The 22,580-nt window shown below is 42.3% G+C and overlaps 1 long non-coding RNA gene across 1 annotated transcript in view; it reads left to right on the forward strand.

The window, feature by feature from the left end:
- Positions 1 to 13,561: 13,561 nt before the first annotated feature.
- Positions 13,562 to 22,580, forward strand: part of LOC141252961 (uncharacterized) — a 152,407-nt gene continuing 143,388 nt past the window's right edge. Inside the window, exon 1 of the long non-coding RNA XR_012314171.1 lies at positions 13,562 to 13,916. This is a non-coding gene — a long non-coding RNA (uncharacterized lncRNA). The remainder of the gene's footprint in view (positions 13,917 to 22,580) is intronic.

Consider the following 22,580-nt stretch of genomic DNA (forward strand, 5'->3'; position numbering starts at 1 on the left):
CTTAGGAATTCCGATGGGAGGGGGTGAGTTCGTCTCTCAGCGCCATCTTTGCCAACTCGACATGAATCTCTCTGTTATCAGCCATGCATATGCATACGTCATTCCCAGTAAATCATTTCTACAATAAGAATAGAAACTGTTAGTTATACAGTTATGGCCAAAAGTATTGAGAATGAGACAAATAGTAATTTTTCCAAAGTTTACTGCTTCATTTTTTGTAATGGCAATTTGCATATACTCCTGAATGTCAAAGAGTGATCAGCTTAACAGCAATTACTGTACTTGCAAAGTCAATATTTGCCCAGAAAATGAACTTTAACCCCCAAATCATATTTCAACATCATTGCAGTCCTGCCTTAAAAGGAGCAGCTAACATCGTTTTAGTGATTGATCCATTAACACAGGTGTGGGTGTTGATGAGGACAGGGCTGGCGATCAATCAGTCATGATTAAGTAAGTATGACATCACTGGACACTTTAAAAGGAGGATGGTTCTTGGTATCATTGTTTCTCTTCAGTTAACCATGGTTATCTCTAAAGAAACACGTGCAGCCATCATTGCACTGCACAAAAATGGCCTAACAGGGAAGAGTATCGCAGCTACAAAGATTGCACCTCAGTCAACAATCTATCGCATCAACAAGAACTTCAAGGAGAGAGCTTCCATTGTTGTCAAAAAGGCTCCAGGGCGCCCAAGAAAGACCAGCAAGCGCCAGGACCGTTTATTAAAACTGTTTCAGCTGCGGGATCGGACTACCAGCAGTGCCGAGCTTGCTCAGGAATGGCAGCAGGCTGGTGTGAGTGCTTCTGCACGCACTGTGAGGCGGAGACTCTTTGAGCAAGGGCTGGTTTAAAGGAGGGCAGCAAAGAAGCCACTTCTCTCCAGAATAAACATCAGAGACTGACTGCTATTCTGCAAAAGGTACAGGGAGTGGACTGCTGAGGACTGGGGCAAAGTCATTTTCTCTGATGAATCCCCTTTTCGATTGTTTCGGACATCTGGAAAACAGCTTATTCGGAGAAGAAGAGGTAAGCGCTACCACCAGTCTTGTCTCATGCCAACTGTAAAGCATCCTGAAACCATTCATGTGTGGGGTTGCTTCTCAGCCAAGGGAATCGGCTCACTCACAGTCTTGCCTAAAAACACAGCCATGAATAAAGAATGGTACCAGAATGTCCTCCAAGAGCAACTTCTCCCAACCGTCCAAGAGCAGTTTGGCGCCCAACAATGCCTTTTCCAGCATGATGGAGCACCTTGCCATAAAGCAAAGGTGATAACTAAGTGGCTCATGGAACAAAACATAGAGATTTTGGGTCCATGGCCTGGAAACTACCCAGATCTTAATCCCATTGAGAACTTGTGGTCAATCATCAAGAGACGGGTGGACAAACAAAAACCAACAAATTCTGGCAAAATGCAAGCATTGATTATGCAAGAATGGACTGCTATCAGTCAGGATTTGGTCCAAAAGTTGATTGAGAGCATGCCAGGGAGAATTACAGAGGTCTTGAAGAAGGGGAAACACTGCAAATATTGACTTGCTGCATTAACTCATTCTAAAGGCCCCGTCACACTAAGCGATGCAGCAGCGATCCCGACAACGATACGACCTGTCAGGGATCGTTGCTGCATCGCTAATACATCGCTGGTGAGCTGTCAAAAAGGCAGGCTCACCAGCGATGAGGGGAGCAGCGATATCGTGGAAAGAATCGTTCCACGATGTCCTGCTCCCGTTCCCAGCCTGCTGCTTAAGCAGGAGCAGGCTGGTAACTATGGTAAATATCGGGTTACTAAGTGCGCGTGTGCCCCTAGTAACCCGCTGTTTACCATGGATACCACTCTGCTACGGTGCGCTGGAGCCTCCGCTCACCGTAGCAGAGTGGTATCTATGGTAAACAGCGGGTTACTAAGTGCGCGCGTGCCCCTAGTAACCCGATATTTACCATGGTTACCAGCCAGATCGTTGGTCCCGCTGGTCACACACAGCGATGTGTGCTGGCCAGCGGGAGGCCAACGACCAAAAAATGGTCCAGGACACTTTGCAACGATCAGCGACCTCACAGCAGGGGCCTGATCGTTGCAAAGTGTCACACATAGCGACATCGCTGGTGAGGTCGCTGGTGAGTCACCAAAACCGTGACACAGCAGCGATCTCGCTAGCAATATCGCTTAGTGTGACGGGGCCTTAACTGTCAATATAACCAATTGGTACTCATAATATGATTGCAATTATATTTCTGTATGTGATATAAACATCAGACAAACACTAATAAAAAACAGAGGCTAGCAGATCATGTGAAAATATAATTTTGGTGTCATTCTCAAAACTTTTGGCCATGACATTATATTCATTAACTATTAACATAATCCATGTGCATATACACATTTGCATACATACATACACATAGATTATTCCATCATCGCTATATTGATTCACACTGATTAGGTAAATATATTAAAATTATTAAAAGAAACTAATTGATTTTCTATAATATATATATTTTACCTTGACAGTTAGGGTTAGGGTTGTGCTAGGGTTGGGGTTAGGGTTGTGTTAGGGTTGGGATTTTTTCAAAGGTAAAGAAAAAAAAATGAAGACGATATGGCAACTAGTGTTGAGCGCAAGAGCTCGCTACTTGACTTTGCATTGGGTGATCGGGCATGCACCGAGTTTTGCGGGTGCTCGAGTGACATGATCGAGTCTCCGCCCCATATGTTTCGCGGCTGTTATACAGCCAAAAAAAACCTGCCTGCCATGCACAAGCGATCCCCGCATGTTTTGTTTTGGGTGTCTAATAACCGTGAAACATGCGGGATGGGGACTTGAGCATCCACGATACATTGTGCATACCCGAGCACCCGATGCAAAGTCAGGTAGCAAGCACTTGCGCTCAAGACTAATGACAACTTATTCAATATGATGACCTAATATTATCAAATTCTGTGTTCAAAATGTTCACTATACCCCTTGATAAAATCCTTGAGTGGTGTAGTTTCCAAAATGGGGTCACTTGTGGGGGGTTTCCATTGTTTAGGAACATCAGGGGCTCTCCAAACGTGTCCGCTCTCGATTCCAGCCAATTTTGCGTTCAAAAAGTAACACAGTGCTCCTTCCCTTCTGAACCCAGCTGAGTGCCCAAACAGCGTATTTTCCCCACATATGGGGTATCGGGGTACTCAGGAGAAAATGCACAACAGTTTTTGGGGTCCATTTTCTCCTCTTACCCTGGTGAAAATAAAAAATTTGGGGCTAAAGGATCATTTTTGTGAAAAAAGTTTTATTTTTTTACTTTCATGGCTCTACGTTATATTGGGTTCAGGGTGCTCACCACACATCTAGAGAAGTTACTTGAGGGGTCTAGTTTACAAAATGCAGTCATTTGTGGGCAATTTCCACTGTTTATGCACATCATGGGCTCTTCAAACGTGACATGGCGTCCGCTAATTATTCAAGCAAATTTTACCTTCAAAAAGTCAAATGGCGCTCCTTCCATTACGAATCCTGCCGTATGCCCAAACAGTGGTTTTCCCCCACATATGGGATATCAGCTTACTCAGGAGAGATTGCACAACAAGTTGCATTGTGCAATTTCTCCTGTTACCCTTATGAAAATACAAATTAGGGGGCTGAAAAAATTTTTGGGGGAAAAATTAGAAAATTTTATTTTTACGGCTCAATGTTATAAACTTCTGTGAAGCACCTGGGGAATCAAGGTGTTCACCACACATCTAGCTCCCTAATGGGTCTTTTTAGAATGGTGTCACTTTTGGGTATTTTCTGTCATAAAGGCCCCTCAAAGTCACTTCAAATGTGATGTGGTCCCTAAAAAAATGGTTTTGTACATTTTGTTGGAAAAATGAGAAATCGCTGGTCAACTTTTAACCCTTATAACTTCCTAACAAAAAAAAATTTGGTTCCAAAATTGTGCTGATGTAAAGTAGACATTTGGGAAATTTTACTTATTATCTATTTTGCGTGACATCTCTCTGATTTAAGAGCATGAAAATTCAATTGTGAAAATTGCAAAATTTTAAAAATTTTCGGCAACTTTCCGATTTTTTCACAAATAAACGCAAGTCATATCGAATAAATTTTTCCACTATCATGAGGTACAATATGTCACGAAAAAAACAATCTCAGAATCAGTGAGATCTGTTGAAGCGTTCCAGAGTTATTACCTCATAAAATGACAGTGGTCAGAATTGTAAAAATTTGCGAAGTCATTAACGTGCAAACCACTTTCCGGGATAAAGTGGTTAAAAGAGTCCATTTTTTATTTTTCAACCATTCCTGTGTATTTTTGGATGTGTTCTTTGGATCATTGTCTTGCTGAAGGACCCATGATCTTTGACTCAAACCAAGTTTTCTTACACTGGGTAGGACATTTCGCTCTAAAATCTCTTGATAATACTCTGATTTCATGATTTTTGTGATATGGTCAAGGCCTCCAGTACCAGATGCAGCAAAGCAACCCACAGCATTATGGATCCTCCACCATGCTTAACTGTTGGTAAGGTGTTCTTTTCCTTATAAGCTTCATTGCGCCATCTGTAAACAAACTGTTGCTTTGTATTGCCAAAAAGTTCTAATTTTGTTTCATCTGTTCACAGAACATTTTTGCAGAAAGATTGTGGTTTGTCAAGGTACTCTTTGGCAAAGATCAGTCTTTCCTTTTTATGTCTTTTCTTCAGCAATGGTTTCTTCCTTTGCCTTCGCCCATAAAGCTCTACTTGGTTTATTGTGCGGCATATGGTACTTGTTGAAACCATGACCCCAGACTGTTCTAGGTTGGCCTTCAGGTCTTTGTATGTTTGACGTGGTGTTTTTTCCACCATTCGGACCACCTTTCGAAGACATCTCTTGTCAATTTTCCTCTGTCTCCCATGTCCAGGAAGGTTCTTGAAGGTTCCATGCTTGGCAAACTTCTTAATAACATTACATACGGTTGAAACTGGGATACTGGTCTTTGGAGATGGCCTCATACTCTTGAAGTCTTGTGTTTGCTAATAATAGCAGTTATGATGTCATCAGACAGCTTCTTTGTCTTTACCATTGTGACAAAGGAACAGGGCCTACCATGTGGCTTTTTAAAACAGTGAAGTCATCATTCAATGACTAATTCATGTCACTTGGGCACCGAGAATTAATCACAGTAGAATCTCTTTTGTGATTTACCACAGGCGAGTCAAAATGTGTTTCCATACTAAATTAATGTAAAGGGTGCCAATACCAGTGTCACAGCAAGCTTTAGGTTTTTCTATTTTTCCCTCCCATTGTTTTTGGTTTTAAATTATTTTTTATCATTTGCTCTTTTGTATTTAACATGAGTGCTCTATACCAAAAAACTGTTTCACTAGATTCATTTTTTTCAGGGGATATTCCACATTATGTACTTAAACTTCATGGGTGCCAATAACAATGAGCAGGACTGTAGGAATACTCGGTCATGATAATCGGCCAGTGTAATTCCAACAGTGTCTCTTGTGATGACTCATTCACAGGTCAGTTTTTCATGTACGAGCGCTATCCATTTTTTGTCACTGATAGCACTCGTACCTATGACAGTCTATAGGGCTGTTCTCATATCCGTGCAAAATCGCAGAGTAATGTCTAAAATTGATCTGTGTCAGATAAAAATTGGCAGCTCAAGTCTATGAGTCCGTGAAAAAATTGGAAAGCACTCAGCCATCTGTGTACTCTCCGTTTTTCACTGGTGAAAAAACTGACGAAACTCCAATGAAATTCTGATGACTGACGAAAATCTGATGAAAATCACTGATGAACCTTGGTCTGTTTTTATCGCACGCCAAAAAAACAGACATTTGAGTGAGGCCTTTGGCTGTAACTTTTGGTAATAAACTATCTCCCAGTCATTATAGTGATTGCATTAACATACGAGCAACTTGGCTGCAACATAAGGGTTCATATACCGTAAATGTGGTCACACATGGTGCATATGGTTCTTTATTATGAAATGTACATGAAAGGAATTTAGCCTTCATTAAAAATGCCAATTTTGCATTTGAATAATAATACACTGCTCAAAAAAATAAAGGGAACACTTAAACAACAGAATATAACTCCAAGTAAATCAAACTTCTGTGAAATCAAGCTGTCCACTTAGGAAGCAACACTGATTGACAATCAATTTCACATGCTGTTGTGCAAATGGAATAGGCAATAGATGGAAATTATCGGCAATTATCAAGACACACTCAATAAAGGAGTGGTTCTGCAGGTGGGGACCACAGACCACATCTCAGTACCAATGCTTTCTGGCTGATGTTTTGGTCACTTTTGAATGTTGATTGTGCTTTCACACTCGTGGTAGCATGAGGCGGACTCTACAACCCACAGAAGCTGCTCAGGTAGTGCAACTCATCCAGGATGGCACATCAATGCGAGCTGTGGCAAGAAGGTTTGCTGTGTCTGTCAGCGTAGTGTCCAGAAGCTGGAGGCACTACCAGGAGACAGGCCAGTACACCAGGAGACGTGGAGAGGGCAACAACCCAGCAGCAGGACCGCTACCTCCGCCTTTGTGCAAGGAGGAACAGGAGGAGAACTGCCAGAGCCCTGCAAAATAACCTCCAGCAGGCCACAAATGTGCATGTGTCTGCACAAACCGTTAGAAACCGACTCCATGAGGGTGGTATGAGGGCCCGACGTCCACAGATGGGGGTTGCGCTCACAGTCACAGCCCAACACTGTGCAGGACGCTTGGCATTTGCCACAGAACACCAGGATTGGCAAAGTCGCCACTGGCACCCTGTGCTCTTCACAGATGAAAGCAGGTTCACACTGAGCACATGTGACAGACGTGACAGAGTCTGGAGACGCCATGGAGAGCGATCTGCTGCCTGCAACATCCTTCAGCATGACTGGTTTGGCAGTGGGTCAGTAATGGTGTGGAGTGGCATTTCTTTGGAGGGCCGCACAGCCCTCCATGTGCTCGCCAGAGGTAGCCTGACTGCCATTAGGTACCGAGATGAGATCCTCAGACCCCTTGTGAGACCATATGCTGGTGCGGTTGGCCCTGGGCTCCTCCTAATGCAGGACAATGCCAGATCTCTTGAGGCTGGAATGTGTCAGCAGTTTCTGCAAGATGAAGGCATTAAAGATATGGACTGGCCCGCCCGTTCCCCAGACCTGAATCCGATTGAGCATATCTGGGACATCATATCTCGCTCCATCCACAAATCTCGCTTGCACCACAGACTCTCCAGGAGTTGGTGGATGCTTTAGTCCAGGTCTGGGAGGAGATCCCACAGGAGACCATCCGCAACCTTATCAGGAGCATGCCCAGGCATTGTAGGGTGGTCATACACAATACTGAGCCTCATTTTGACTTGTTTTAAGGACATTACATCAAAGTTGGATCAGCCTGTAGTGTGCTTTTCCACTTTAATTTTGGGGGTGACTCCAAATCAAGGCCTCCATTGGTTAATAAATTTGATTTCCATTGATGATTTTTGTGTGATTTTGTTGTCAGCACATTCAACTTTGTACAGAACAAAGTATTCAATGAGAATATTTCATTCATTCAGATCTAGGATGTGTTATTTGAGTGTTCCCTTTATTTTTTTGAGCAGTGTATATCAAATGTAACACCAGTTACTTTATGTTGCATACCTAATATCATGCATCTTTCAATTTCAATACATTGGTTGTACAAATGGCCAACTGAAAGTTAGAATCCAACATTTTTCCAATGTTGGTAAAAAAAGACATGGGGCGCACACCAAATATTATACATTGATCTACTGAGGCAAGGCAAAATTTTAAAAACTGAACATGAGAGTCTATGTTAATGGAAATTGTCACCTACAAAAAGGCTTTAAACCTGCAGATATAATTGTAATTTGCAGTTAAATAGCTTTTACACAATGTCTAGCTGCTTTACTGAATGAGTGGCACCAGGGGCGTACATAGGAATCATGGGGCCCCATAGCAGAAGTTCTAATTGGGCCCCCCTGTCCCCCAAAAAAATAAAAAAAATAAAAATTAAATAATTGTCGGGGTCACAGAAGAGCAAATTTCACAACTTTCCATCCTTTACATAGTAATTTCCTCCTGCTGAAGTTCTAGATTCCTCTTTCATTGCCCCCATAAAAAGAATGATGCCAACAAAAGTGCCCCCCCTAAACATAGTATGATACCCCCATGGTGAATTCCTCCACGTGCACAGTATAATGACCTTACTGTACCCCCCCTCAACTCCCAAGACAAAGTATGGTGACCACCAGGGGTGTACATAGGAATCATGGGGCCCCATAGCAGAAGTTCTAATTGGGCCCCTACCCCCACAAAAAAAAATGTAAATAATTGTCGGAGTCGCAGAAGAGCAGATCTCACAACTTTTCAGCCTTTACATAGCAATTTTCCTCCTGCTGAAGTCCTAGATTCCTCTTTCATTGCCCCATAAAGTATGATGCCAACAAAAGTGTCCCCCAAACACAGTATGATACCCCCATGCTGAATTCCTCCACATTAGCCTCCACATGCACAGTATAATGACCCTATTGTATCCCAACTCAACTTCCAGAGCAAAGTATGGTGACCCTAACACAGTATGACCCCCAACTGTGACCCCCACACAGCCCTCCATGCAGTATAATGGGCCTACATACAGTATAATGTCCCCCACATAAACCTTCACACTCCACAGAGTATAATACACCTACCCATGGTCCTCCACACAGTATAATCCACCACCCCATGGTTCTCCACACAGTATAATGCACTCCCCATGGTCCTCCACACAGTATAACACACTCCCCATGGTCCTCCACGCAGTATAATGACCTCCCCATGGTCCTCCACACAGTATAACAAACTTGCCATGGTCCTCCACCCAGTATAACGCACTCCTCATGGTCCTCCATACAGTATAATGCACTCACCATGGTCCTCCACACAGTATAATGCACTCACCATGGTCCTCCACACAGTATAATGCACTCCCCATGGTCCCCCACACAGTATAAGACACTCGCCATGGTCCTCCACACAGTATAAGATGCTCGCCATGGTCCTCCACACAGTATAATGCACTCGCCATGGTCCTCCATGCAGTATAATGCACTCGCCTTGGTCCTCCACACAGTATAATGCACTCACCATGGTCCTCCACACAGTATATTGCACTCATCATGGTCCTGTATGCAGTATAATGCACTCGCCATGGTCCTCCATGCAGTATAATGAACTCCCCATGGTCCTCCACGCAGTATAATAAACTCCCCATGGTCCTTCACACAGTATAATGCACTCCCCATGGTCCTCCACACAGTATAATGCACTCCCCATGGTCCTCCACGCAGTATAATGAACTCCCCATGGTCCTCCACACAGTATAATGCACTCCCCATGGTCCTGAACACAGTAAAATGAACTCGCCATGGTACTCCACACAGTATAATGAACTCCCCATGGTCCTCAACACAGTATAATGCACTCCCCATGGTCCTGCACACAATATAATGCGGCCCCCATGGTCCTCAACACAATATAATGCAACCACCATGGTTTCTCCACACAATATAATGCGGCCCCCATGGTCCTACACACAATATAATGCGGCCCCCATGGTGCTCCGCAAAGTACAATGCGACCCCCATGGTCCTCCATACAGTATAATGCGGCCCCCATAGGGCTTAGTGTGGTCCCCATAGGGATTAGTGTGGCCCCCATAGAGCTTAGTGCGGCCCCATAGGGTATAGTGTGGACCCCATAGGGCATAGAGCAGCCACAGTCCTCCAGTAATATGGGCACCACATTTAAATAAATACATACTTACCACTCCTCGTTCCCTCGCTGCTTCGGTCTCTGCAGCGCGTCTCGTCAGCTCCACTGCCTGACCCAGCATGGTGCGATGAAGTGACGTCATCGTGCCGCTGCGTCAGACGCAGAGGGGGAATGATGGGAGAGGGAGTGTCACATGACGCTCCCTCCTCCATCATTGCCTTCAACTGTATCGGCATCTGCCGATACAGTTGATTGTGGGTCAAAGGGCAGTGCTGGCTGTGCGGGGGGGCCCAATGCGGGCGCTGACATCGGGCCCCGTAGCAGTTGCGTGGTCTGCCGCCATTGGCGTTAGGCCACTGAGTGGCAAAGTCTTTCATCCATGCACCGCTCAAGGCATTTGTCCACAACATGCATCGACTTAAATGTGAGCTGGATTTTTTCACTTTATCTTTGCTATATGTTCTCCCTGTATTAACTCTTCTAATAAACCAGCTCAGCATGATTTAAAGCTATTCACCTGCATATTACCCCCATTTCTGCAGGGAAAAGGCATTTTTGCAGGTGACAGGTTCCGTTTAACATTTTGATCAAAGTCTATATGCACAATCAAAGTAGATCAATGTATAATATTTGGATATGCAGCTCATGTCTTTTTTTTCTACAGTTATGGTATCAGTTCGATGTTGGCAACTATCCAGCAAGAAATGTGCAGCCAAATCCCTGTACTTTTCACAAGCTTCCATTTACAGGCCTACTGCAAGTTACTCTATTTACCAGATCCCAGGTTCCTTGGCTTTCACCCCTGTACAGGAATTTACACAGGGACCCTTGGATTAGGGCCATAGATTACTCTGTTGACTGGTGGAGCAAAATGGCAGAAAGAAGGGTAGGCAAGTGGGGTTGATACCAAGAGGTGAAGTCAGGGACAAAATTGGAAAACAAACGGGTGGTCAAAATACAAACCAAGGTCAGAAAACAGAATAAGCAAAGCAGCACAACAGAAGCAATTGATCAAAGCTGTAACCAGGTCTAGCAGAACTAACTAACTGTGAACCACAGACTGTCTGCTGGGCTTTGTATTAAAGGGGACCCACCCTTGGCTACCAGCAGAGAGCTAATTACATTATCAGCTCACTTCAGAAAACAGAGATGGACAGGAAAAGGATAACTAGTCTCAGCAATCTTAAAACGTAACAGCCACACGCTGCAATCGTCTAGCAGTAACCACGGTATTAGTGCGATGCCAGCTAGGGTAGAGACCGAGGTAGAGCTAGAAGTGGTATGTTCAGACATAGATGTGACACTATGACTAAGGACATAGCCGAGGTCAGCAGCTGTTGATGGTTGTTATACTACATTATAATAAAATCTGAGAATTTTTTATCCAATACTGTGGTGCTGGAATTTTCTATATTTTGGCTACTAGGGGTACGGACCTGTAGCTGGTATTTCATGCCCTTACATAGGTCTGCACATTACACTGACTTTTTGAATTAAGTTGTCTTTCTTGGGTCTATACTTAGAGAGTCTGGATTGTGATGTATATTTCTTCTGGGGTAAATAGGTAAGGGGTCTGGGGAATTTCATTATTCATTAAGCAGCAAAGAGGCTAGGCACACCCCATTCTTGAGCATTCTGTTCACTCCACTTGCAGAAATATAAGGGTATGCGCCCACGATCAGGAGCCCCTGAGTTTACTTTCCGGAGAGATAGGCCTTTTTATTTAGCACAATTTTTTATGGTCTTTACAAGGGGGTGTTGCTCACAAAGTAATTATGTAGAGCAGCCTAAAGACACACCCTCAGAGAATCCTGTGAGCGGCGCCCCCTCGGAAAAAACTATTTGGATATACCATTATTTATTCATGGCAGCGTTCTTAGGCAAAATTGTGAGTAAGCCCACTCCGTGGATGAAAAGTAGCCCCACACAAGGATGGTCTCAGGATGCTTTACTGTTGGTATGGCACAGGATTTGTGGTAGAGCTCACATTTTCTTCCCTGGACAATTATTCTTTCAGATGTCCCAGAGTCTAAAAGGGGCTTCATGAGAGAAAATAAGTTCTCAATAGTCCTACTCTGTACTTGATATAAAGTTATTTTCTCTGATGAAGCCCCCTTGAATCTTTACATAAACTTGTTAATAAAAGTTTAAGTACTTATGAAATGCTTATAATTGTCCTTCAGTAACCATAGAAACTGTTGACTAAAATGATCTAAAAGCACTGAAGCTTTGTGATAACCAAAATTTGCGTCAGTCTCAAAACTTTTGGCCACAATTGTAGTAACCCTTATAGTATATACAGTAAGTCCAGTTTCCAGGTTGTTCAACTTATTATCCAGGATGGATACAGTTGTACCCCCCTCCCACCTTTGAGAAATATACATGGCCGACGCATTGTCGATGAGATGCACTTGAAATATATTGGAGTAGTTTACAAATTGACTACAGATGAAAAATTTTTACTGGGGTTATCCAAACTATTTTTTTTTTACTATGGGTCTAAGAACTAACAGGCAGGTAGTTGCTACCTACCTGCCTGTTGTGCCTGGTGCTGAACTCTGCTGGCACAGATTGGTCACAGACAGCAATTCAGCAGCTTCCGCTAACCTCACGTTAACAGAGCAGCAGCTTCTTTTTCGCTCTGTTCTGTTGACGGGGCATGACTGTCTACTTCATGCTGATCAAAAAAGGCAACCGGATTGTAAGTGTTCCTGCGCTCTTTGCAATTATGACACGAGTTATAGTAGATAAAATTGCAGGTTTAATGCCAACGCGTTTCAGAGTCCACCGACTCTTTCCTCACGGAAACCATACAAAAATAGTTCTTTACAGTTAATACTTCATGCTGATCGACAGCCGGCTCCCTGTTGCCTAACTGCGGGGAGCCGGCTGTCAATATGCAGTTTTTGAGCGGTCTCGCCCTGTTGACTGATCACAGAACAGGAAGAGCTGCTCTGTTGACGTGGAGCAGCTGAATTTCCAGCAGCCAATGACCGCTCTGTGCCGTATAGAACAGGCTGGTAGCTAGCAACTACCTGCCTGTTGGTTTTTAGGCCCATAATAAAAAAAAATCAAATAGTCCTGGATACACCCTTTAATGGCAGTGCCAGTATGCCATAACACTACAGCTTATGGTGCAGCCATTCTCAATTTGCATGCAAGTAACACATGAACCCGGACTCAGGTCCATACAGTTATTAATTTCTATGTGAAAACAATCATGTTCCCATTCACCGACAGCAAATAGCTGGAAAATGGCAAAGTATAATATATTTTTACATACCTTCATATTATTCAGTGATTAAGGTTTATTTATATGAACCGAAGAAAAAAAATGTTACCTCTCAGTTACTTAGAAAACAACCACTTCCTACAGTGAGCCAAGTGAAGGATGTAGAGTTTGTGCCAGCTGCCTGCCCCCTCAGATCAGAGTATATAGTGTATGTCCTGTGCCTCCCCTCACTCCCACCCCAGCACAGGAAGCACTAGATGCTCCATGCATCACATCCATACTGATATATTGATATTATTGGCACACTGCATTCTGTTCCCTAATATTCTCTGTGGGGTCCCACCAGGCCCCCTCCCCCAGAGCTGCCTTGCACACTGAAGAATGCTTTTGTGTGTATGTTTTCAGCCTTGGCTGGGAGGAGGCAGGAGTGAGGAGAGTGCTGGGTGGGATGGAGGCTGAGAGTGCTTGTGATGACAGGTGGGTCCACTGCTGGGTGCAGGAGAGAGGTGGCAGGGGTAGTGAGTGCTATGGTCAGGTGACTGTTTTTTGTCAGGCTGCCTAGCGTGGGTGGAATTTCATGTGTGGGCTGCTCAGAAAAGGGAGAAGCAGTGGCGCCCCACTTGATCACTTGCCATGTGACATAGAGGAAGAAGTGGGAGGGAGAGGAGCTGTGGGCAGACTACTGGCAAGAAATGAGACGAGCCTGCGGGGGCATGAGAGTCTATAAAGGCAGGTGTGTGGAGAGTGGCACACAGGAGGCGAGAGAGGTGCAGGAAGGGAGATTCCCATGCTGCCTGGTACACAGTGGAGTGGAGCAGTCATGTATCCTGTGAACACTATCTAGGAAAATGGGAGGACTGGAGAGAAGCCGGGCAGCACTCCTACACTGCTAGCTCTCTGTGTCCTCTACTCCTTGGACTGTCCCTGGGCATCAGCAGGTAAGGCACAGGCATGCACATGCTGCTAGGACTAGTGCTGCCCTCAGGGCTTCTTGTCTTCTCAAGGTATTTCTGGATTGTGCTTGCATTCCTCTCCTGTTACCACACACACACACAGAGACACTTGGATCTTGTACAGGTGTGAATGGAGAGAAGCAGACCAACTTTCTATTGCATATTAATGTGACCAAGTGTGTTTTTTTTGTGTGTGTATTTTGCTTGTTGAGGATTTGTTTTCCCTTTTTGTATCCACAGACTTACTGTAAAAGTATAACAAATAACAAAAAACAATAATAGAAGGAATAGTAGTAATGCAGAGAGTCCTATTCTAACCTGTTGTGAAATGAAAATTGCAAAACTTCAGAGCTAAACTGGCAAAATAATATATATATATATATATATATATATATATATATATATATATATATAAATATATAGTGTACTAACAATAGGATCCCACTGTATAGTAATATAAGAATGTTATTATGCTATTGAGTGTCCTGGTAAAGTTAACCCACAGTGTATAAAGTGATGTACATGACTCTACTTTACATTCATAGGGTCAATGCTATTATTGGATGCTAGTTCGCTAAGAGGTTCCTTAAATTGCCCTCCGTTACATTAATAGTCGTTACTGTACAGTACAAAGTTTTCAGATTGCGTGGAGAGAGGTTAGAACGAGTGTTCTTAGATGTTAAAAAAAAAGTCAAATATTTAATGTATTGATCCAACCACACTTATATCTCCTATGCTGATCACTGTTCAACAGTCGCCCAGTCTGTATCATTATAGATAATGTGGGTTTTTTAGCTACACCATGGATCCGTCCCCGTTTATCACTTCTCTGAATGTGCAGGAACAGGCAAATTTAAGGGGAACCAGCTTAGTGTAACATAAAAAGTAGTAAAAAAAAGTCACTAAAATAATATTCAGTGCTTACAATTCTCTTAATCTTCTACTCCTACACACTGCACAGCATCACAGCGTCTTCAGGGAGAATTCAATTGGTTGGTACAGAAATTTATATAGCTTCACATAGAACAATTGGAAAAAAAGGTAACCCTTTCCTGCCTTTTTAAGTAGCAGGACTAATCACTGAAAAGGCACATGGACACATAGGCATAGGACTTAATGAAATATTATCTGACTTCAAAAACATTCATCAAGCTGATGTAGTTCATGTGTCAAATTCTAAAAAATATATATTTATGGCTGAAGCCAATACATTTAACATGAACATTTGCCACTTTGTCTTATTTTGCTAATGCATCAATGACATTTATAGTTATCGACTTGTCTAATAGCCTCCAATTCCTCTTAATTTCACGTAAGTTTTATTACCGTAAGGCTACATTCATACATCCCTTGTACATGTCCATTAAAAAAAAACGTACAGTTCACTGACCCAATGAGTTTCATGGATTTAAAAATGAATCCATGTGTCCGATCCGTGACTCTCAGAGCAGGTCCTGTACTCTTCCATTTTGCAAATCAGACTCGGCCATTAAAGTCAACGGGGAACAGTTAAACATGGATGAAAAATGGAAGACAACCTTTTCACTTCAGCGCTCCAATCAAGATTCATCTATTTTTCAATAAACCATTGTTAGTGAGTCAGTGGTTAAATATAGGTTGACACAGTTTATATCCTTCAGTTTTTAAAAAAGGATTTGAAAAAAATGGAGGCAGCACGGTTGCAAAACCCGAGGCAAAATGGATGGCGGGAAAGGAAAAATGGTCCTTTTTACATTGATGTAAAAAAATGACTCAGGTGTGTGAATGTAGCTTTAAAGAAGCACTCTCATATGTATATATATATATATATATATATATATATATATATATATATATATATATATATATACAGTGGTGGCCAAAAGTATTGGCACCCCTGCAATTTTGTCAGATAATGCTCAGTTTCTTCTTGAAAATGATTGCAATCACAAATTCTTTGGTATTATTATCTTCATTTAATTTGCTTGCAAGGAAAAAACACAAAAGAGAATGAAGCAAAAATCAAATCATTGATCATTTCACACAAAACTCTAAAAATGGGCCAGACCAAAGTATTGGCACCCTCAGCCTAATACTTGGTTGCACAACCTTTAGCCAAAATAACTGCGAACAACCGCTTCCGGTAACCATCAATAAGTTTCTTACAATGCTCTGCTGGAATTGTAGATCATTCTTCTTTGGCAAACTGCTCCAGGTCCCTGATATTTGAAGGGTGCCTTCTCCAAACTGCCATTTTGAGATCTCTCCACAGGTGTTCTATGGGATTCAGGTCTGGACTCATTGCTGGCCACTTTAAAAGTCTCCAGTGCTTTCTCTCAAACCATTTTATAGTGCTTTTGGAAGTGTGTTTTGTGTCATTGTCCTGCTGGAAGACCCATGACCTCTGAGGGAGACCCAGCTTTCTCACACTGGGCCTTACATTATGCTGCAAAATTTGTTGGTAGTCTTCAGACTTCATAATGCCATGCACACGGTCAAGCAGTCCAGTGCCAGAGGCAGCAAAGCAACCCCAAAACATCAGGGAACCTCCACCGTGTTTGACTGTAGGGACCGTGTTCTTTTCTTTGAATGCCTCTTTTTTTTTCCTGTACACTCTATGTTGATGCTTTTTCCCAAAAAGCTCTACTTTTGTCTCATCTGAACAGAGAACATTCTTCCAAAACGTTTTAGGCTTTCTCAGGTAAGTTTTGGCAAACTCCAGCCTGGCTTTTTTATGTCTCGGGGTAAGAAGTGGGGTCTTCCTGGGTATCCTACCATACAGTCCCTTTTCATTCAGACGCCGACGGATAGGACGGGTTGACACTGTTGTACCCTCGGACTGCAGGGCAGCTTGAACTGTTGGATGTTAGTCGAGGTTCTTTATCCACCATCCGCACAATCTTGCGTTGAAATCTCTCGTCAATTTTTCTTTTCCGTCCACATCTAGGGAGGTTAGCCACAGTGCCATGGGCTTTAAACTTCTTGATGACACTGCGCACGGAAGACACAGGAACATTCAGGTCTTTGGAGATGGACTTGTAGCCTTGAGATTGCTCATGCTTCCTCACAATTTGGTTTCTCAAGTCCTCAGACAGTTCTTTGGTCTTCTTTCTTTTCTCCATGCTCAATGTGGTACACACAAGGACACAGGACAGAGGTTGAGTCAACTTTAATCCATGTTAACTGGCTGCAAGTGTGATTTAGTTATTGCCAACACCTGTTAGGTGCCACAGGTAAGTTACAGGTGCTATTAGTTACACGAATTAGAGAAGCATCACATGATTTTTCAAACAGTGCCAATACTTTTGTCCACCCCCTTTTTTAGGTTTGGTGTGGAATTGTATCCAATTTGGCTTTAGGACAATTCTTTTTGTGTTTTTTCATTGAAGACAAATTAAATGAAGATAATAATACCAATGAATTTGTGATTGCAATCATTTTCAGGAAGAAACTAAGTATTATCTGACAGAATTGCTGGGGTGCCAATGCTTTGGGCCACCACTGTACATATATTTATATATGTATTTTTTTTTCATTAAATATTATGTTCATGCAATATAGTGTGAGTGTATTAGTATACTAACCTACTGCTGCCCTCTTGAGTGTCCAGGGCCATCCTCCTTCGCTTCTCAGTGACGTCACTTCGATTGCGATTAGCCGGCTCACTCTATGATCTCTACGTGAGCCGGAAGTCTCTTTTACAATATAAGTTTATGGAACCTCGTTCTGACTCTCCATAACATTGTAAAAGTCACTTCTTGGTCACACAGAGCGCAGTCTGACCCGGAGAGTCTGAAGAGCAGTAACGTCACTGAGAAGAGGAGAACAACGGTGCTGGACACTAGAGAGAGCAGCGGTAGATTAGTAAAGGAATATACTCACACTACATTATGTGTATATATGTACAAACATTTAATGAAAAAAATATATAGATGGGAGTGCTTCTTCTAAGTGTTACCATCATAGAGAAATTGACAAGGTTTTTTTCTCACGTGTCATTCTAGCTGCATCTGTTTTTGCTTTTCTGTTTGTTATTTTTTCACTGAAGTGGTGGGCTTACTTCCAAGTCAATAAAAAGACCCCTAGAAAATCACGTTTTTATTTAAATTTATCACTATCAACAAATCCATGAAACACGGATGCCAATCTTAAGCAAATCGGAAGCCTCCCAATTTCCATCACAGATGTTCATGGACTTTAATGGCCGATTCTGATCTGCAAAATCAGATCAGAGCAAGACATGCTTGGAGTCACATGGATCCCACTCTCAGATCCATGATTTTAATGGATGTGTGAATACGTCCATTCTACTCTATTGAATCCGAGTGCTGTCAGAGAATAAAATCAGAGAGTACTTGGGCATTTCTCATGGATGTGTGAATGCAGCCGAAGGCTATGTGCAGAGAGAGGTTTTGGGGATTTCTTTTAGGAAATTCGCTCCAAAAACGCCACTAAAATTGCCAAAAAACACTTGAAAGACTCTTCCTATTCAGTTCACTGATAGTCCTCATTGCTGTTCATACAGTGCTGGTCAAAAGTATTGGCACCCCTGCAATTCTGTCAGATAATACTGAGTTTCTTCCTGAAAATGATTGCAATCACAAATTCTTTGGTATTATTATCTTCATTTAATTTGTCTTCAATGAAAAAAACACAAAAAGAATTGTCCTAAAGCCAAATTGGATATAATTCCACACCAAACCTAAAAAAGGGGGTGGACAAAAGTATTGGCACCCTTTGAAAAATCATGTGATGCTTCTCTAATTCGTGTAATTAACAGCACCTGTAACTTACCTGTGGCACCTAACAGGTGTTGGCAATAACTAAATCACACTTGCAGCCAGTTAACATGGATTAAAGTTGACTCAACCTCTGTCCTGTGTCCTTGTGTGTACCACACTGAGCATGGAGAAAAGAAAGAAGACCATAGAACTGTCTGAAGACTTGAGAAACCAAATTGTGAGGAAGCATGAGCAATCTCAAGACTACAAGTCCATCTCCAAAGACCTGAATGTTCCTGTGTCTTCCGTGTGCAGTGTCATGAAGAAGTTTAAAGCCCATGGCACTGTGGCTAACCTCCCTAGATGTGAACGGAAAAGAAAAATTGAGAGATTTCAACTCAAGATTGTGCGGATGGTGGATAAAGAACCTCGACTAACATCCAAACAAGTTCAAGCTGCCCTGCAGTCCGAGGGTACATCAGTGTCAACCCGTACTATCCGTCGACGTCTGAATGAAAAGGGACTGTATGGTAGGATACCCAGGAAGACCCCACTTCTTACCCCAAAACATAAAAAAGCCAGGCTGGAGTTTGCCAAAACTTACCTGAGAAAGCCTAAAACGTTTTGGAAGAATGTTCTCTGGTCAGATGAGACAAAAGTAGAACTTTTTGGGAAAAAGCATCAACATAGAGTGTACAGGAAAAAAAAAGAGGCATTCAAAGAAAAGAACACGGTCCCTACAGTCAAACATGGCGGAGGTTCCCTGATGTTTTGGGGTTGCTTTGCTGCCTCTGGTACTGGACTGCTTGACCGTGTGCATGACATTATGAAGTCTGAAGACTACCAACAAATTTTGCAGCATAATGTAGGGCCCAGTGTGAGAAAGCTGGGTCTCCCTCAGAGGTCATGGGTCTTTCAGCAGGACAATGACCCAAAACACACTTCCAAAAGCACTATAAAATGGTTTGAGAGAAAGCACTGGAGACTTCTAAGGTGGCCAGCAATGAGTCCAGACCTAAATCCCATAGAACACCTGTGGAGAGATCTCAAAATGGCAGTTTGGAGAAGGCACCCTTCAAATATCAGGGACCTGGAGCAGTTTGCCAAAGAAGAATGGTCTACAATTCCTGCAGAGCATTGTAAGAAACTCATTGATGGTTACCGGAAGCGGTTGTTCGCAGTTATTTTGGCTAAAGGTTGTGCAACCAAGTATTAGGCTGGTGGTGCCAATACTTTTGTCCGGCCCTTTTTTGGAGTTTTGTGTGAAATGATCAATGATTTGATTTTTGCTACATTTTCTTTTGTGTTTTTTCCTCGCAAGCAAATTAAATGAAGAGAATAATACCAAAGAATTTGTGATTGCAATCATTTTCAGGAAGAAACTGAGTATTATCTGACAGAATTGCAGGGGTGCCAATACTTTTGGCCAGCACTGTATGTAGGGTTTTTTGAGCGTTTTTTCCCCTTCAGGTTTTGAAAAATACCTGGTTGAAAAAAAGAAAGTATACAGTGGGTACGGAAAGTATTCAGACCCCTTTAAATTTTTCAGTCTTTGTTTCATTGCAGCCATTTGGTAAATTCTAAAAAGTTCATTTTTTTCTCATTAAAGTACACTCTGCAGGTCATCTTGACTGAAAAAAAACAGAAATGTAGAAATTTTTGCAAATTTATTAAAAAAGAAAAACTGAAATATCACATGGTCATAAGTACTCAGACCCTTTGCTCAGTATTGAGTAGAAGCTCCCTTTTCAGCTAGTACAGCTATTAGTCTTCTTGGGACTGATGCAACAAGTTTTTCACACCTGGATTTGGGGATCCTCTGCCGTTCTTCCTTGCAGGTCCTCTCCAGTTCCGTCAGATTGGATGGTGACCATCGGTGGACAGCCATTTTCAGGTCTCTCCAGAGATACTCAATTGGGTTTAGGTCAGGGCTCTGGCTGGGCCAGTCAAGAATGGTCACAGAGTTGTTCTGAAGCCACTCCTTTGTTATTTTAGCTGTGTGCTTAGGGTCATTGTCTTGTTGGACGGTGAACCTTCGGCCAAGTCTGAGGTCCAGAGCACTCTGGAAGAGGTTTTCATCCAGGATATCTCTGTACTTGGCCACATTCATGTTTCCTTCAATTGCTACCAGTTGTTCTGTCCCTGCAGCTGAAAAACATCCCCATAGCATGATGCTGCCACCACCATGTTTCACTGTTGGGATTGTATTGGACAGGTGATGAGCAGTGCCTGGTTTTCTCCACACATACTGCTTTGAATTATCACCAAAAAGTTCTATCTTCGTCTCATCAGACCAGAGAATCTTATTTCTCATAGTCTGGGAGTCCATCATGTGTTTTTGAGCAAACACTATGCGGGCTTTCATATGTCTTGCACTGAGGAGAGGCTTCTGTCGGGCCACTCTGTCATAAAGGCCCAACTGGTGGAGGGCTGCAGTGATAGTTGACTTTGTGGAACTTTCTCCCATCTCCCTACTGCATCTCTGGGGCTCAACCACAGTGATATTGGGGTTCTTATTTACCTCTCTCACCAAGACTCTTCTCCCACGATTGCTCAGTTTGGCTGGATGGTCAGGTCTAGGAAGACTTCTGGTGGTCCCAAACTTCTTCCATGTAAGGATTATGGAGGCCACTGTGCTCTTAGGAGCCTTGAATTATGCAGAAATTCTTTTGTAACCTTGGCCAGATCTGTGCCTTGCCACAATTCTGTCTCTGAGCTCCTTGAGCAGTTCCTTTGAGCTCATGATTCTCATTTGGTCTGACATGCACTGTGAGCTGTGAGGTCTTATGCAGACAGGTGTGTGCCTTTCCAAATCAAGTCCTATCAGTTTAATTAAACACAGCTGGACTCCAATGAAGGAGTAGAACCATCTCAAGGAGGATCACAAGGAAATGGACAGCATGTGACTTAAATATGAGTGTCTGAGCAAAGGGTCTGAATACTTATGACCATTTTTTAATAAATTTGCAAAAATTTCTACATTTCTGTTTTTTTAAAGGGGTCTGAATACTTTCTGTATCCACTGTATGTCACTTTGAAGTGGATCTTTATGGAAATCGCTCCCAAATAAGTACTGTAATCAAAAAGCTGCAAAGAACGCGTTTGGAAAAAAGTCTACTTCAAGCCGCTTCAAAAACTCTTCAATCCCGCTCCGCTTAATGAAACACTTCAGAAGCAACAAAACTCTTCCAGAATCTTCCTCAAATAGGAATGTTTCCTGAAGCGGCTTCTGCATAAAAAACTCGTAATTTTTGAATACCTCAAAAAGTTCTGTTTGCAAATAGCCAAAAAGATAGGTCACAATCCGTGAAACATAGTCAATAAGCTGTTTGATATCAAAATATTTCCAGTGTGATTAGGGTACGGGTTTCTGATGTGACGATACCTTATTCTGCAACTTGTTTTTCTTTTATATTTTCTTTTAAATAAATTGTTCTATCTTCTTATGGTTGATGACATCTTGATATTGCATGTACATGGCATGTTTTTCTTAACCGCCGAAGTCAACTGGGAAGTCATTAGGAAAGAATTCTGGAAATAAAACAGCATCACTGCAGATAATAAGATGTTTTTATTACTTTGTTTGAAACTGAATTAAATAACTGAATAAAGAAAATATTAACTATAGTATCCCATCTAACTAACCATCAGTAATTGTCCAAACTAACGAAAAATTATAATTGTGAAAGTAATATTACAAGAGTAGAGGAAATCACAGTATTTGCTGGAAACATTATAAAAAAATATATATATATTTAATACCTAGTGCATACCCTCCTGCTACAGAGCTGATGAGTCTGTAGTTCTTGGCAGTCTTTGCTTATTTTTTGGAGTGATGATGTGCGACAATAAGCATGCTGCAAACCAATTGCTGGCTTATCAGTGATGCTAGCATGTAGACAAATGGCTATTGAGTCCAGTGATTGGCTGCAGTGGTCAGGTACATTTA

The sequence above is a fragment of the Phyllobates terribilis genome, unplaced genomic scaffold (assembly GCF_046119375.1).
Source record: "Phyllobates terribilis strain yellow unplaced genomic scaffold, ASM4611937v1 Scaffold_2__4_contigs__length_985480577, whole genome shotgun sequence".
In the NCBI taxonomy this organism is placed as follows: Eukaryota; Metazoa; Chordata; class Amphibia; order Anura; family Dendrobatidae; genus Phyllobates; species Phyllobates terribilis.